The following is a 14502-nucleotide window of genomic DNA, read 5'->3' on the forward strand; positions in this document are numbered from 1 at the left end:
ACATAGCCATCAAGAAGAGGTACCATGGCCATGTGTTCTTTGTGGACCTCATTCTGTGGAAGCACTTTGTAGACTAGCACCAGACCCCTCCAATAAAGGATGTACTTGTCAAGAGGTTTAACAGTTGGTCTTGGTATCACACCATCCCACTGACTAAAATCTGGAAATGAGTTGCAGGACTATTAGATCAGCACTATAGCTCTCAAAACATGATTTGAACCAGTGTGTTATGAACCTTTTCTTTTTTAATTAGAGATGATATCAGTGTTAAGCTTTTAAAACAAGTGTTTTAAAAACAAGTCTCTTTTTCTTTTGGCATTTCCTTTTCCTTATGGTGTGTCCTAGTTGGGTTGTCCACATAATCTTATCAGCTTGAAACATCCTGAAAGTATTCTCTTGATTAGTACTACAGTGGAAATCTCTTAAATCTCCAGAGAATATGTCTCTAGAAGGGAAGTATTAGATTAAGATGTTACAAAATTGATTGGTGTAGTGAATTAGAATGTTTTGTCAGTGTGGTCCAAATTGTTTATTGGACCAGCTGTTTAAACAGTTTGGACCAATACCAGGATCAGTTTTTGACTTAACAGGCAAGAAGGAATTTGACCTTGTATTTTCAGAAGTGGATCAGAGATTTTAGCAAGATGCTTCTTTCTTTAAAAGCCTGGAAAAGCCATTAGAATTTAGCAAGCGGGAGGATCCTAATTGCAGAGGAAAGTAACATTTGTTAAACACTATGGGCCACTTTCATGTCTCTTACCCCATCTTTAGTTTTCACAACCACTCTAAGATGTTTATAAATGAGGAAACAGAGTTCATGGAAGTTAAGTAATTTTCCAAGATTCACAGGTAACAGGTGGAAAACATTTAAACCCAGGACTGACATCAGATCCCGTGCCCTTCACATTATACCATAATTAAAAGAGAAGGAATATTCTACTTTAAAGTTCTTTGGACATAATAGACACTTGGTAGAAGTATGTTGAATTGAATTGTATTCCTGTGTAGGAAAATAACAAAACAGTAAGGGATTTCCTTTATAAAAGGAACCTAAGTGGATTTCTGACCTCACGTTACTGATTTTTTTTTTATACAACTACCCAGAAATCTGGTGACAAATTTGGAACTGTAGAGATTAGAAGCAAGAAGTGGATCTTGAAGGTTGGATAAAGTTGAGGTGGATGGAAGGCTTCCGAAAAAAGAATTTTAGATGGGAACCAATTTGAAGGAAGACCCTAAAAAGGAGAAGCGGCCAGTGTAGAAACCCAGCCTTTGGGCAGCCGGGGTGGCTCAGCAGTTTAGCGCCGCCTTCAGCCCAGGGCATGATCCTGGAGACCTGGGATCAAGTCCCGCGTCAGACTTCCTGCATGGAGCCTGTTTATCCCTCTGCCTGTGTCTCTGCCTCTCTCTCTCTCTCTCTCTCTCTCTCTGTCTCTCTCTCTGTCTCTCATGAATAAATAAAATCTTTAAAAAAGAAAAATGAAGTATCTCTGATCCTTATAGGCCTCAATTAAAAAGAAAGAAAGAAAGAAAGAAAAAAAGAAAGAAAGAAAGAAAGAAAGAAAAGAAAAGAAAAGAGAAGAAACCCAGCCTTGCTAGAATAGAGGCTGTCATTGTCCCTTTATTTTTTCATGGTTATGTCCCACCCACATTCCTGTTTTAATATAGAGTATAATTCAAATTTTAAAAACCTGCAAATATGAGTATCTCACAAGAACAATTCATATTGAATTTTACAAAAGAATAAAATAGCAGTCAGCTTCCTCTAGACATTGTCTGAATCCCTGTGTTCTGAGTTGATTGCCTCTTCATCTAGTTCTGATGTTGTAGGGTCCTAGTCAGAATGTAGGCTTTTGGACCAGATTGCCTGGTTCCAAACCTCTGTGTATCTACTTTATTCATTTGTAAGATGGGAACAATATACCTACCTCGTTGGGTTATTGGGTAATTACATGATATAATATAAATATAATGATTAATCGGGTGATTAAATGATATAATAAAAAGCCTTTAAAACAGTGTCTCCGTATGTCATGATTGCTTGATTAATGTTAATCATTAATGTCTGCAACCTGTTGAAGTTGCATGTTGAAGTTTACATGAAGACATGTAAGTTACATAAACTTTACATGAAGTTTACATAATGAAGACACATGTTGACAGTTTACAGCATAATACCCATCTCCCTTTCTGCCTCCCTCCCTCTCTTACTGCATTCTCTTTTTTTCCTCTTAGTTCTCTTGTTCCTTTAAATAGGGAATTGGGTGAGAAGGATTCCAACTATACTTACACCAGGTAAACTCCAGTTTAATAGATAGCATTTCGTGTATACTCTCCTCAGAAATGTCTTAACTAGTTCCTTCTTTGTCCTAGGTATACTGCCTACTGTCTGTGTTGCACGTTTTTGTGTGGATGTAAATTTTCACCTCCTTTAGATAAATACCAAGGACCACAGATTACTGGATTATATAGTAAGAGTAGGTTTCATTTTATAAGCAAGAAACTGCCGTTGTCTTCTAAAGTGTGACTATTAGCATTTGCATACCCACCAACAATGAATGAAAGTCTGTGTTATTCTTGGCAGCATTTGGTGTTATCTGGATTTTGGTCATTTTAATAGATGTGTAGTGGCATCTCACTAGTTTTGTATTTCTCTGAAGACATATTATGTGAAGCATCTTTTCACGTGCTTATTTTCCATCTGTATATCTTCTTTGGTGAGGTACCTGTTAAGGTTTTGGTCTTTGACCCTTTTTTTTTTTAAATTGTTTTCTTATTGTTGGGTTTCAAGAATTATTTGTATATTTTGGACAATAGTTCTTTATCAAATATGTATTTTGCAGATATCTTCTCCCAAAGTGTAGCTTGTCTTAAATCTTGAGATTGTCTTTCGCATAGAAGTTTTATTTTAATGAAGTTGACCTTATCTGCCTTGGGCCCAGGGCTTGGGCCCACATCAGGCTCCCTGCATGGAGCCTGCTTCTCTTGCTGCCTTTCTCTTTGCCTCTCTCTCTGTGTCTCTCATGAATGAATAAATAAATAATCTTAAAAAAAAAAACTAGTCTCTAAGATTTTGTTGTATGTATCATATATCTTTCCATCTTACACATCAGTTGATCTCATTTTTTCATTACTTCAAAGTAAGTTAAGAAACACTTATATACATCACCCCATGAGTATTAATTAAAGTCCAAAATAGGGCAGCCTGGGTGGCTTAGCGGTTTAGCGCTGCCTTCAGCCCAGGGCCTAATCCTGGAGACCCGGAATCGAGTCCCATGTTGGGTTCCCTGTATGGAGCCTGCTTCTTCCTCTGCCTATGTCTCTGCCTCTCTCTGTCTCCTCTCTGTGTATTCTCATGAATAAATAAATAAAATCTTAAAAAAATAAATAAATAAATAATAAAGTCCAAAATAAGTTTATGGATATTTTTAAATTGAAATGCTCAAGTCTTAAGTTATACTATTCTATGATTTTTTACAAATATATATGCATACTTATGTAACCTAAACCCCTATTGAATAAAGAAGGAATAGGCAAACTTTTTTTTTTAAGAATCACATAGGACAGGTACCTGGGTGGCTCAGTTGTTGAGTATCTGACTCCTGATCTTGGTTCAGGTCTTGATCTCATAGTTGTGAGTTTGAGCCCTGCATTGGACTCCACACTGGTAATGGAGCCTACTTAAAAAAAAAGTCACATAGTAAATATTAAGGTCTCTGTAGCAACTACATCTAGTTCTGATGTTGTAGGGTCCTAGTCTGTCACTGTAGTGAGAAAGCATCAGTGGACAATAAGTAATTATTAAGAATGGCTCTGTTCCAGTAAAGCTTTATTTATAGTTACTGAGATTTATTTTATAGAATTTCATATATCGGGCAGCCCCGGTGGCACAGCGGTTTAGTGCCGCCTCCAGCCCGGGGTGTGATCCTGGAGACCCGGGATCGAGTCCCATATCGGGCTCCCTGCATGGGGCCCGCTTCTCCCTCTTCCTGTGTCTCTGCCTCTCTCTCTTGTTCTGTGTCTCTCATGAATAAATAAAAAATAAAATCTTTAAAAAAAAGAATTTTCATATATAATGAAATAGTTTTTTCCAACCATTAGAAAATGCAAAAACTATTCTTCGCCTGTAGGCATACAAAAAACGATGGCTGCCTTTGCCCGTTGAAGTTTGCCCACTCCTGATACAGAACATTAACATCTCCCAAGAAAATTTTCTCTTGCCTTTTCCCAGTCTGTACCTACTCTTAGACCTATAGACAAACACAGTTAATGTTTTTGTTTGTTTGACATAAATTAGTTTTCTGTTCTAGAACCCCATATAAATGGAATCATATAGTCTGTACTCTTGTGTAAGACTACTTTTACATTTAAAATTCATTCTTTTTTTTTTTTTTTTTTTGGATTAAAGACCTAAATGTGAGACCCAAAACCATAAAAATCCACTAAGAGAGCACAGGCAGTAATTTCTCTGACATCAGCTGTACCAACATCTTTCTAGATATGTCTCCTGAAGCAAAGGAAACAAAAGCAAAAATAACTATTGGGACTACATCAAAATTAAAAGTTTCTGCACAGCAAAGGAAACAGCCAACAAAACTAAGATACAACCTACTGAATAGAAGAAGAAGATATTTGCAAATGACATATCTGATAAAGTGTTACATATCCAAAATATGTAAAGAACTTAGACCTAACTCAACACCAAAAAAAAAAATAATCCAATTAAAAGGTGGCAGAAGACATGAATAGATATTTCTCCAAAGAAGACATCCAGATAGCCCACAGACACATGAAAAGATATTCAACATCTCTCATTATGAGGAAAATGCAAATCAAAACCGCAGTGAGATATCACCTCACACCTGCCAGGATACTAAAATTAAAAGGTCAGAAAATAACAAGTGTTGATGAGAATATGGGGAAAAAAGGAAACCTGATGCTCTCTTGGTGGGAATGCAAACTTGTGCAGCCAATGTGGAAGACAGTATTGGAGATTACTCAAAAACTAAAAACAGAACCACCAGGGGCTCCTGAGTGGCTCAGTCAGTTGAGCATCTGATTCTTGATCTCAGCTAGGTCTTAATATCAGGGTCATGAGTTCAAGCCCCACCTTACGCTCGATGCTGGGCATGGAAAAAATATATATAACTGCCCTATGATCCAGTAATCATACTACGAGGTATTTAGCCAAAGAATACAGAAACACTAATTTGAAGGGATATATGTGTCCTTGTGTTTATTGCAGTATTATTTACCATGGCCAAATTATGGAAGCAACCCAAGTGTCCATCAAAAGATGAATGGATACAGAAGATGTGTGTGTGTGACAGAATATTATTCAGCCATAAAAAAGAATGAAATCTTGCCATTTGCAACAACATGGATGAAACTAGAGAGTATAAGGCTAAGCTTAAAAAGCCAGTCAGAGAAAGACAGATACCATATAATTTCACTCATATGTATAAATTTAAGAAACAAAAAATCAATAAAGAAAAAGAAACCAAAAAACAGACTCTGAATCTTAGAAAACACTCTGATGATCATGAGAGGAGATGGGTGAGGGATGGGTGAAATAAAAGGAGATTAAGAGTACACACTTATGATGAGCAGTGAGTAATGCATAGAATTGTTGAATCACTATATTGTACACCTAAAACTATTATAACACTGTATGTTAACTATACTGGAATTAAACTCATTCATTTTTATTGCTGAGTAGTATCCCATTGTGTGATGACTGATCACAGTTTATTTGGATCTCTTGAATAATCTGGCCTGTTTCCAGTTTGGGACAATTATGGATAAAGCTACTATGAACATTCTTACACATGTCTTTTGGTGGACATATGCTTTTATTTTGGGGGGTAACTACCTACAAATAGACTTGCCTTAGTTACACCATAGTTATGTATTGAGTTTTATAAGAAACTGCTACTTTTTCAAAGTGGTTATATCATTTAATGCTCCCATCAGCAACAAATAAGAGTTCTGGTTGCTTCATATCTTTCTAAACATTTGATACTTTCCATATTTTTAATTTTGACCATTTTTATGGCTGTGTAGAGGTATTTCATTGTGGTTTTCATTTTAATTCTGCTACTGATTAGTGATGAACACTTTGTCATCACTGTGTATGGAGTGGCTGTTTGTATGTAGCCCTTTCTGAAGCATCTGCTCCAATGTGTATTTTTAATTGGATTTTATCTTATTATTAAGTTATAGGCATTCTTTATATGGCTTAGATACCAGTCCTTTTTGAGAAAAATATTTTGCAAATATTTTCTCCTAGTCTGTGGCTTGTGTATTCAGTTTTTCAGTGGTGCCTTTTCATTATCAGAAGTCTTTAATCTGTTGAAGTCTTATCAGTTTTTAATGGTTATTGCTTTCTGGGTTCTAAGAAACTTTTGCATAACATGTAAGAGCTAAAATATTTCCCCCTGTTTTTTTCCTTTTTCCAGACACTATTGTTTTGTTTCCATGTTTATTTCTATAACCCATCTCAAATTAATTTTGGTGTATATTAAGGTAGGAGTCAAGGTTCTTTTTTTCCCGAATGTATATCCAATTGTTTTTAAATACTGTCCTGTCTCCATGGATTTCTATGCACCTTTGTAAAAAAAAAAAAAAAAGTCAAAGATATAAATATGTATCTATGTTTGTGCTTTGTTTTCTTTCATCATTTAATTTGATCTATATTACCACACTGTCTTAACCATTATAGTTTTATAATGTGTTAAAGTCAGATAGTCTCTTTCCAATTGTTAATCTTTTTAAAGGTGTTTTAGTTATTTCAGGTTGTTTGTATTTTCATATAAATTTCAATTTGTCAGTTTCTATGACAAATCCTGCAGGAGGGGTATTGAGGTTGCATTGATTCTGTAAATCAATTTGGGAACAGTTGACATCCTAACACTATTAAGTCTTTCAAATCATGAACACAGTATATTTCTCCATTTAATTAGATCTTTAACTTTTTATCTATGATGTTTAATTTCAGTTATTTGCTAATATATAAAATACAGGTGACTTTTTTATAATTGAAATACCTTACAACTTTGCTAACATCACTTATCCTAGTAGTTTAAAAAAAAAAGATTTTATTCATTTATTTGACAGAGAGAAAGCACAAGCAGGGGAGCAGCAGAGGGAAAGGGAGAAGCAGGCTCTACTGAGCAAGGAATCCGACATGGGGCTTGATATCCCAGAACTCTGGGATCATGATACAAGCCGAAGGCAGACTCTTAAGCAACTGAGCCACCCAGGCGCCCGTATCCTAATTATTATTATTTTAAAATATCTTCTTTTTTTCCTGTAGATTTGCAAAAGTATCTAGTTTTAAATTTGAGAGGGTTTTTTTTTTTTTGGGTTGTATTGTTATTGATTTCTATGTTAATCCCATTGTGATCAGAGAGTATACTTTGTATTATTTTAATATTTTACATTTTCTGAGACTTCTGTTTTATGAGTCCAGAATATGGTCCACTTTGGTGAACCCAAAAGTGGTGAATCCACTATGTACTCCTGAAAAGAATGGTATTCTTTAGTTATTACATACAGTGTTCTATAAATATCAGTTAGGTATAGGTACTCGTTCAGATATTCCATGACCTTACTAAAAAACTTATGGGGTGGGGGAGCCCAGTCTATTAGTTGCTGAGAAAGAATTATTAAAATCTTTGAGTATGATTGGAATTTTTTAATTCATTCTTTGAATTCTTCAACTGTTGCTTCATGCATTTGGAAGCTGTTATTATTTGTATACCCATTTATGATTGTTTTGTACTCTTATTAAACTGTTCTTGTCTTTATGAAATATCTTTATTTCTAAGAATGCCTTTTGTCTTGAAAATATTTTATTAGTCTTTTTTTTAATACTTTATTTATTCATAGAGACACAGTTAGAGAGAGAGAGGCAGAGACACAGGCAGAAGGAGAAGCAGGCACCATGCAGGGAGCCTGATGTGGGACTCAATCCCGGGTCCCCAGGATCACACCCCGGGCTGCAGGCAGCGCTAAACCGCTGCACCACCGGGGCTGCCCGAAAATATTTTATTAGTCTTAAATCAACAAGGAGCAATATATAGTGACAGTAGAGGACACTTAAATGTTGTCTGGCAAATAATAGGCCTTCAGTAAATACTTCTTGAATATTGACTTTCTCCAGCTTTAGTTTATCTCAGGATTACTTTTTTGACTATTCATGGTCTTTCATGGTTCCATTATATATTTTATGATTATTTCTTTCTGTGAAAAATGTCATTGGAAATTTGATAAGGATTATACTGAATCCTAGATTGGATTGCTTTGTGTAGTATGGACATTTTAACAATGTCATTTCTTCCAATCCATGAGCTTGGAGTATCTTTCCATTTATTTGTGTCTTCTTTGGTTAATGTTTTACTATAAATTCAATATACAGGTCTTTTACCTCCTTTGTTAAATTTATTCCTAGGTATGTTATTCTTTTTGATGTTCTTGTTAACAGAATTGTTTCCTTAATTTCTCTTTCTGATATTTTATTATTGTGTGTGTAGAAACACAAAAAGTTTTCGTGTATTGACTTTGTATCCTACAACTTTATAGAATTCATTTATTAGTTGTTAACAGTTTTTATTATAGTGTTTAAGGTTCTCTCTATATAATATTATGTCATCTGCAAACAGTGTCAGTTTTATATCTTCCTTTCTGATTTGGATGGCTTTTATGTCTTTTTCTTGCTTAATTGCTCTGGCTAGGACTTCCAATACTGTGCTGGAAAAATGTAAAAATAGACATTCTTGTTTTGTCCTAATCTTAGAGGAAGCACTCCCAGTTTTTTGTTATTGAAATATGTTAACTGTAGCCTTTATTATGTTGAGGTATGGTCCCTCTCTGCCTCCTTGGTTGAGAGTTTATATCATACATGGGGATGTTTAGTTTTGTCAAATGCTTTTTATGCCTCTATTGAGATGATCATATGATTTTTATCCTTCATTTTGTTAGTGTGATGTATTGTGTTGACTAATTTTGCAAATGTTGAATCATCCTTCCATTATTGGAAGGAATCCCAATCAGAGGTATGATCCTTTTATGTATTGTTGAATTCAGTTTGCTCATATATTCTTGAGTATTTTTGTGTCTGTATTCATCAGGGATATTGGCCTGTAATTATTCTTTTCCTATGGCTTTTTTTTTTTTCTGATTTTGGTATCATAAAATGAGTTTGGAAGAGTTCTCCCTCTTCTATTTGTTTTTAAAAAGTGGGAGAATTGCTGTTAATTCTTTATTTATTTTTAAAGACCCTATCCATTTATTCACAAGAAACAGAGAGAGAGAGAGAGAGAGAGAGAGAGAGGCAGAGACACAGGCAGAGAGAGAAGCACGCTCCATGCAGGGAGCCCAACCTGGGACTTCATCCCAGGTCTTCAGGACCAGGCCCTGGGCTGCAGGTGCAGCGCTAAACCCCTGAGCCACCCAGGCTGCCCAGCTGTTAATTCTTTAAATGTTTGATAGAATTCACCAGTGAAACCATCTGGTTCTGGGCTTTTCTGTTTGGGGAGGGTTTTGATTACTGATTCAATCTCCTTACTCAGTATTAGTCCGTTTAGATTTTCTATTTCTTCATGATTCAAACTTGGTAGGTTGTATGTTTATAGGAATTCATACTTTTCTTCTCGGTTGTCCAATTTTTTGGCATATAATTATGCCCAGTAATCTCATGATCTTGGTATTTCTCTGGTCTCAGTTGTAACATCTCTTTTATTTCTGATTTTATTTATTTGAATCCTCTCTCCTTTCTTTCTTGGGGAGTCTAGCTATTGTTTGTCAATTTTGTTTATCTTTTCAAAAAACCAGCTTAGTTTCACTGATTTTTTTTTCTATTGTCTTTTTTCTGTTTCATTTATTTCTGCTCTAATCTTTGGTATTTCCTCCTACTACTTCCTTTGGACTTCATTTTTCCTTTTTCTAGTTCCTTGAGGTGTAAAGTTAGATTGTTTATTTGAGACTTTTCTTGTTTTTTGAGGTAGGCATTTATTGCTATGAACTTCTCTTTTAGATTGGTTTTGACCTTTTAAAGAGAAATAAAGTAAACAGTGAAGTACTCCCTTCTGGTTTTCTTTACCGGCTATCTGCTGAAATATTATGTCTTGAGAAGAGATGATGATATATATACTTCACTAACTCATAACCAGGGAAAATATCAGAATGGCTTGGGACCTCAAGAAGCTTTTATTTGAATCTTTAAAACCTAAGAAACTTTTTTTTCTCTTTTCTTTCTGTTCAATTGGTTGTTAATCTTTTTAACTTTGGAATAGCACTTTGCTGCTTAGACTAGAAGAAAGTTAGGATTCTTTTCTACAAGGAATTATTTCTTTCAGATTTGTATTTCTGTTATATAAAGGGTACATGTGTAATGTTAAGACACTTGTGCTGGATTGTGTTTAATAGTTGGAAGTGAGAGTACTTTTTGGTATGTGACTTTGCTACGTCTCCTGGGGGGACAGTAATATTTTCCTGCAACAGTGGATGATATCCTTTTCTACTTTCTGTTTTCCTCTTTCCCCCAAACTGCTAACAGTCCTTGATAAGCAGAGCACAGAAACAAGCATTGTTCATCAGCATTCTCACCAGCTTCACCAGATCCTGAATCTCATTCAACTAAGAAAGGTGCCAGTTATCTGTATCTATTCAGCCTTATCTCACAGCAAGGAAGAGACAGAAAAGGTATTGGTTACAAAAATAATTATTCCTCTATGAACAAAGCTCTCATGCACATCATTCCTCCTTGATGTGTTTTGGGCTTTCCAGAATAACTGCAGGACAATGTTGATCTGTTTACATGACTCGAACAGAACTTTTAGCTTTTAGCACAACCTTTCAACTGCCAAAGTTGTTTTTCTCTGACAGACTCAGAATTAGGATCAACTATCATTTTTCTGGCCCTAATGCACTAAGATATTAAATTCCTCAAAGTTCAAATATGTCTGTTTTTCTGTTTCATATGAACTATCCAAGAAAAATGTAGATAGCTGTTTGATATAATTAAAAAAGAATGAAGGTCAGAGACTTTAAGTAATTCATTAACCTCTTAGAACCTCAGTTTATTCATCCTTAAAATGAGTGTGATGATAACTATTGTATTTCTCTTAAGGCAGTATGACTGTGAAAGTTGTTTGTAAATTCATAATTTGCTATACAAACAATAGGTATTTGGTGACCTGCACACAACTAGCACACCCTCCTCTACACCTTTTGTGTGGTACTTGAAGTGTATACAAGTAGTCCTTGTTTTTAGTTTTTAGAACATGTTTAATGTTCCTTTTAATACATCAAGGGAATCCTCATGGGAGCGGGATATAGTTGTTTGACACCAAATCTCTGTTTAACACCAACTTTCAATATTTCTGGATTAGTCACTCTTCCAAAAAAATCAACATTTTCTGAAGCCCACATGCTTTGTGATAATTTGCAGATATTCTCAGAATTCTAGAACCTTTGCTCTAGGCTGCAGTTTTTTGCCAAATTCAAACTACAACTATATGTTTTGTGGACTATAATAGTTGATAGAGTAAGATAAAGTAGTACATGCTGGTGAGATTTGAATGCTCTATAAACATGATCACGGAAATAGAATACTGCTTCTATTTCCTAATGATAATCATGCCTCAATTTTTTTCACCATATTTTGTCTACCTTTGTACTTCTTCTTTTTTTTTTTTTTTAAGATTTTATTTATTTATTCATGAGAGACGCAGAGAAAGAGGCAGAAGGAGAAGCAGACTCCATACAGGGAGCCTGATGTGGGACTCGATCCCAGGACTCCAGGATCATGCCCTGGGCCAAAGGCATATGCTCAACCACTGAGCCACCCAGGCGTCCCTACCTTTATACTTCTAAATTCAACTTACCTTTCTTTATCCTTTCATAATTTATTTATTATTTTTTTTTAATTTATGATAGTCACAGAGAGAGAGAGAGAGAGAGAGGCAGAGACACAGGCAGAGGGAGAAGCAGGCTCCATGCACCGGGAGCCTGACGTGGGATTCGATCCCGGGTCTCCAGGATCGCGCCCTGGGCCAAAGGCAGGCACTAAACCGCTGCGCCACCCAGGGATCCCTATCCTTTCATAATTTAGAACGTCTGTGATTGAACCAGATTTTATCTCCAACTTTTTTCTTTTTCTTTCCTTTTCTTTTAAAGTATAATTTCCATTTTTCCCCCCAGAGGATAGCTTTTCATCAGACTTAAAAATTTAGCTCCATACATTGGCTTTGGCAAAGGTGATAGGGCAGCACCTGCAAGTCTAAATCAGGATAAGGGTGTTTGGTCCTTCTGGGCTTCACGAATACCATTCCTGACTGCCTTGCTGTGAATGGCATAATTCCTGCAGTAACAGCTTGAGAAGTTTCGTTTACAGCTTGAGAAGCATAAAGGTGTCAAAGACCCCTGCTTCAGAAATGTCCTGATGGCTGCATCCTCTACTGTGTTTCAAACAATGAACATCTTAATGGCCTACTGCTAGAGCTCACATCAGGCACAGTTGGTGCAATGAATAAGCTGCACATGGTTGGCAGCCCTTTTCTTCATGGTAATTATTCCTTCTTTTCTTGGTCATATTGGAAGCAAGCACCCAAGGGTTCCACTTTTTCTTAGAAAAACATTTTTGTGCTGTAGAGGTGTTGTAAGTGTTGGGATTCCTTCAAGATGACTGCCTCTGCCCTTCTTCTAATAGCCCACTAGAACATTTAGGCCCCCAGGAGCCACAACTCCAGGTGAATTTACTTATCTTATTCCCAACTAGGATTTCTCTGGTAACTGGTCACTAGCCTAGAAATATCTCAAACCCCTTTTCACTACTTTTTTTCTTAAAAGCTGGACAGAGTCCTCTAGAACTGGATTACCATGAAGATAAAGCCATACCCAGTTCCATTTTCCATTCCAGAAGCAGGAAAGGAGTAGGCCTCACTGTATCTCCTAGGTGTGTGTGTGTGTGTGTGTGTGTGTGTGTGTGTGTGTGTGTGTGTATGCACTCTCTCCTCTCTACCTGTCAGAATGCACACACAATGCATAAGTAACTATGCGAGGACTTCCTTTATGTGAAACCTTGGTGTCTTGATACATATCTGAGCTTTTATATAAGACCTGCCCAAGGTGGTGGCCAGCCTCAGCTACACCTTCATCATGCTAGTCTTTGTCACTGTCTTCCTGGTCCTGCAGCTGTAGTCAGGCTTCAGCTTCCAGCGGGTGAAGGTGTACACCATGGACCACCCTACCTTCTCGGATCCCCTCCCCCTCCTGCCATCTCCTGTAAGTGGCTGCCCCCCAAAGCCTGACAGGAAGAGTGCCCATCTGACTCAGAAAAGGATGAGGGCCAGGGCCAAACGGCTGCCTTTATCAAAGACCAGAGCGCCCTTTGACATCACCTACTGCCTGCCTGCTCCTTTGAGCCCATTCCCTCCTTGGGCACTTTTTAATATATCAAAATATTTTTCTGTCTTGGGACTGGGTTTGGACCCCAGCTGGGAGGCAAGAGGGTCAGAGACTGCCTTCCCACCCTACCTTCGGGCCACTTGACTGAGGAAGATTGGGCCCCAGGACCAACTTAGGGGGCAGGGCCTCACCCTACCTCCAGGACCTCTGTTGTCTGGAAAAAGGAACAGAACCTTCAGGGAAGCTTTCCGAGGTCCAGGCCCCAGCTGGTGTTCCCAGCGGAGTGAAGAGGGTCAGCCCTTATCCTTCAGGATCCTAACCTGGGCTGCAGCTCTTGTCCCTTCCCTATTCCTTTAAAGCAATAATGGTCCCCATCCAGGGAGGCTGGCTTTGAAGGAGGAGGCCACTGTCCAAAGACTTTGGTATCCCTGCCCCGTCCCACATTTGGTGAGCCTCTTGAGGAAGTGGTGATCAAAGGAAGGGACCGAGGCAAGGCAGATGCTTCCAGGGTGTGTGCATTCGCATGCACATGTCATCATGTGTCCCTTTGCCAAGCATGGCTGGCCAGACCAAGCCCTATACTGGTGTCCTGACCAGCCTAACTTCTCGGATCCCCTCCCCTCCTGCCAGGGCCCAAGTTACTGTTTTCTGAGCCAGGGGCTGCCTGGGCTGTTGGCACTCACAGTCCTGGAGCCCCTGGGTTGGGTGGTAGGGAGGGGCGGTGGCCCAGCCAGCCTCACCTGCCTCCCACCTGATGCTGCTTACCCCTGTGGGGATCTTGGGGGCTATTTGAGGATATATTTTCACTTTATGATTATTTCACTTTAGATGCTGATTTTTTGTGTGTGTATTTTAATGGGGGGTAGCAGCTGGACCACCAACTTTCCTACACCTACTGTCCACTCTGCTGCTCCCCCAGCTACCCTGGCCCTGAGGTGTGGGGGCTGCAGCGTGTTGCAGAGGAGTGAAGAGTAGAGCCCCAAGTCCTGAAGAGGCCAGTGGACAAGCCAGGTGGGCTATAGGAAAGGGGATTGAGAAAAGGAGAATTTGTAGTCAACACTAACCACTTAACTTGGAAAATAGAAAAGGAAA

At 37.8% G+C, this 14502-nt stretch overlaps 1 protein-coding gene and 1 pseudogene across 16 annotated transcripts in view; one reads left to right on the forward strand and one right to left on the reverse strand.

Moving 5' to 3' along the window:
* The window catches only part of ERC1 (ELKS/RAB6-interacting/CAST family member 1), a 537425-nt gene that overhangs the window by 454629 nt on the left and 68294 nt on the right, over positions 1-14502 (forward strand). For 2 of the 16 annotated variants that reach the window (XM_072766328.1, XM_072766329.1), the window contains one exon: positions 1105-1480. The exons of the other annotated variants lie outside the window; for them this stretch is intronic. The gene's annotated coding sequence lies outside the window, so the exon portion shown is untranslated. Of the gene's footprint in view, positions 1-1104; positions 1481-14502 lie in introns of those variants that run through there. 16 annotated transcript variants of the gene reach the window in all.
* LOC112917447 (small ribosomal subunit protein eS26 pseudogene) lies at positions 12175-12595 on the reverse strand (annotated as a pseudogene).

The sequence above is a fragment of the Vulpes vulpes genome, chromosome 8, assembly GCF_048418805.1.
Source record: "Vulpes vulpes isolate BD-2025 chromosome 8, VulVul3, whole genome shotgun sequence".
Lineage (NCBI taxonomy): Eukaryota > Metazoa > Chordata > Mammalia > Carnivora > Canidae > Vulpes > Vulpes vulpes.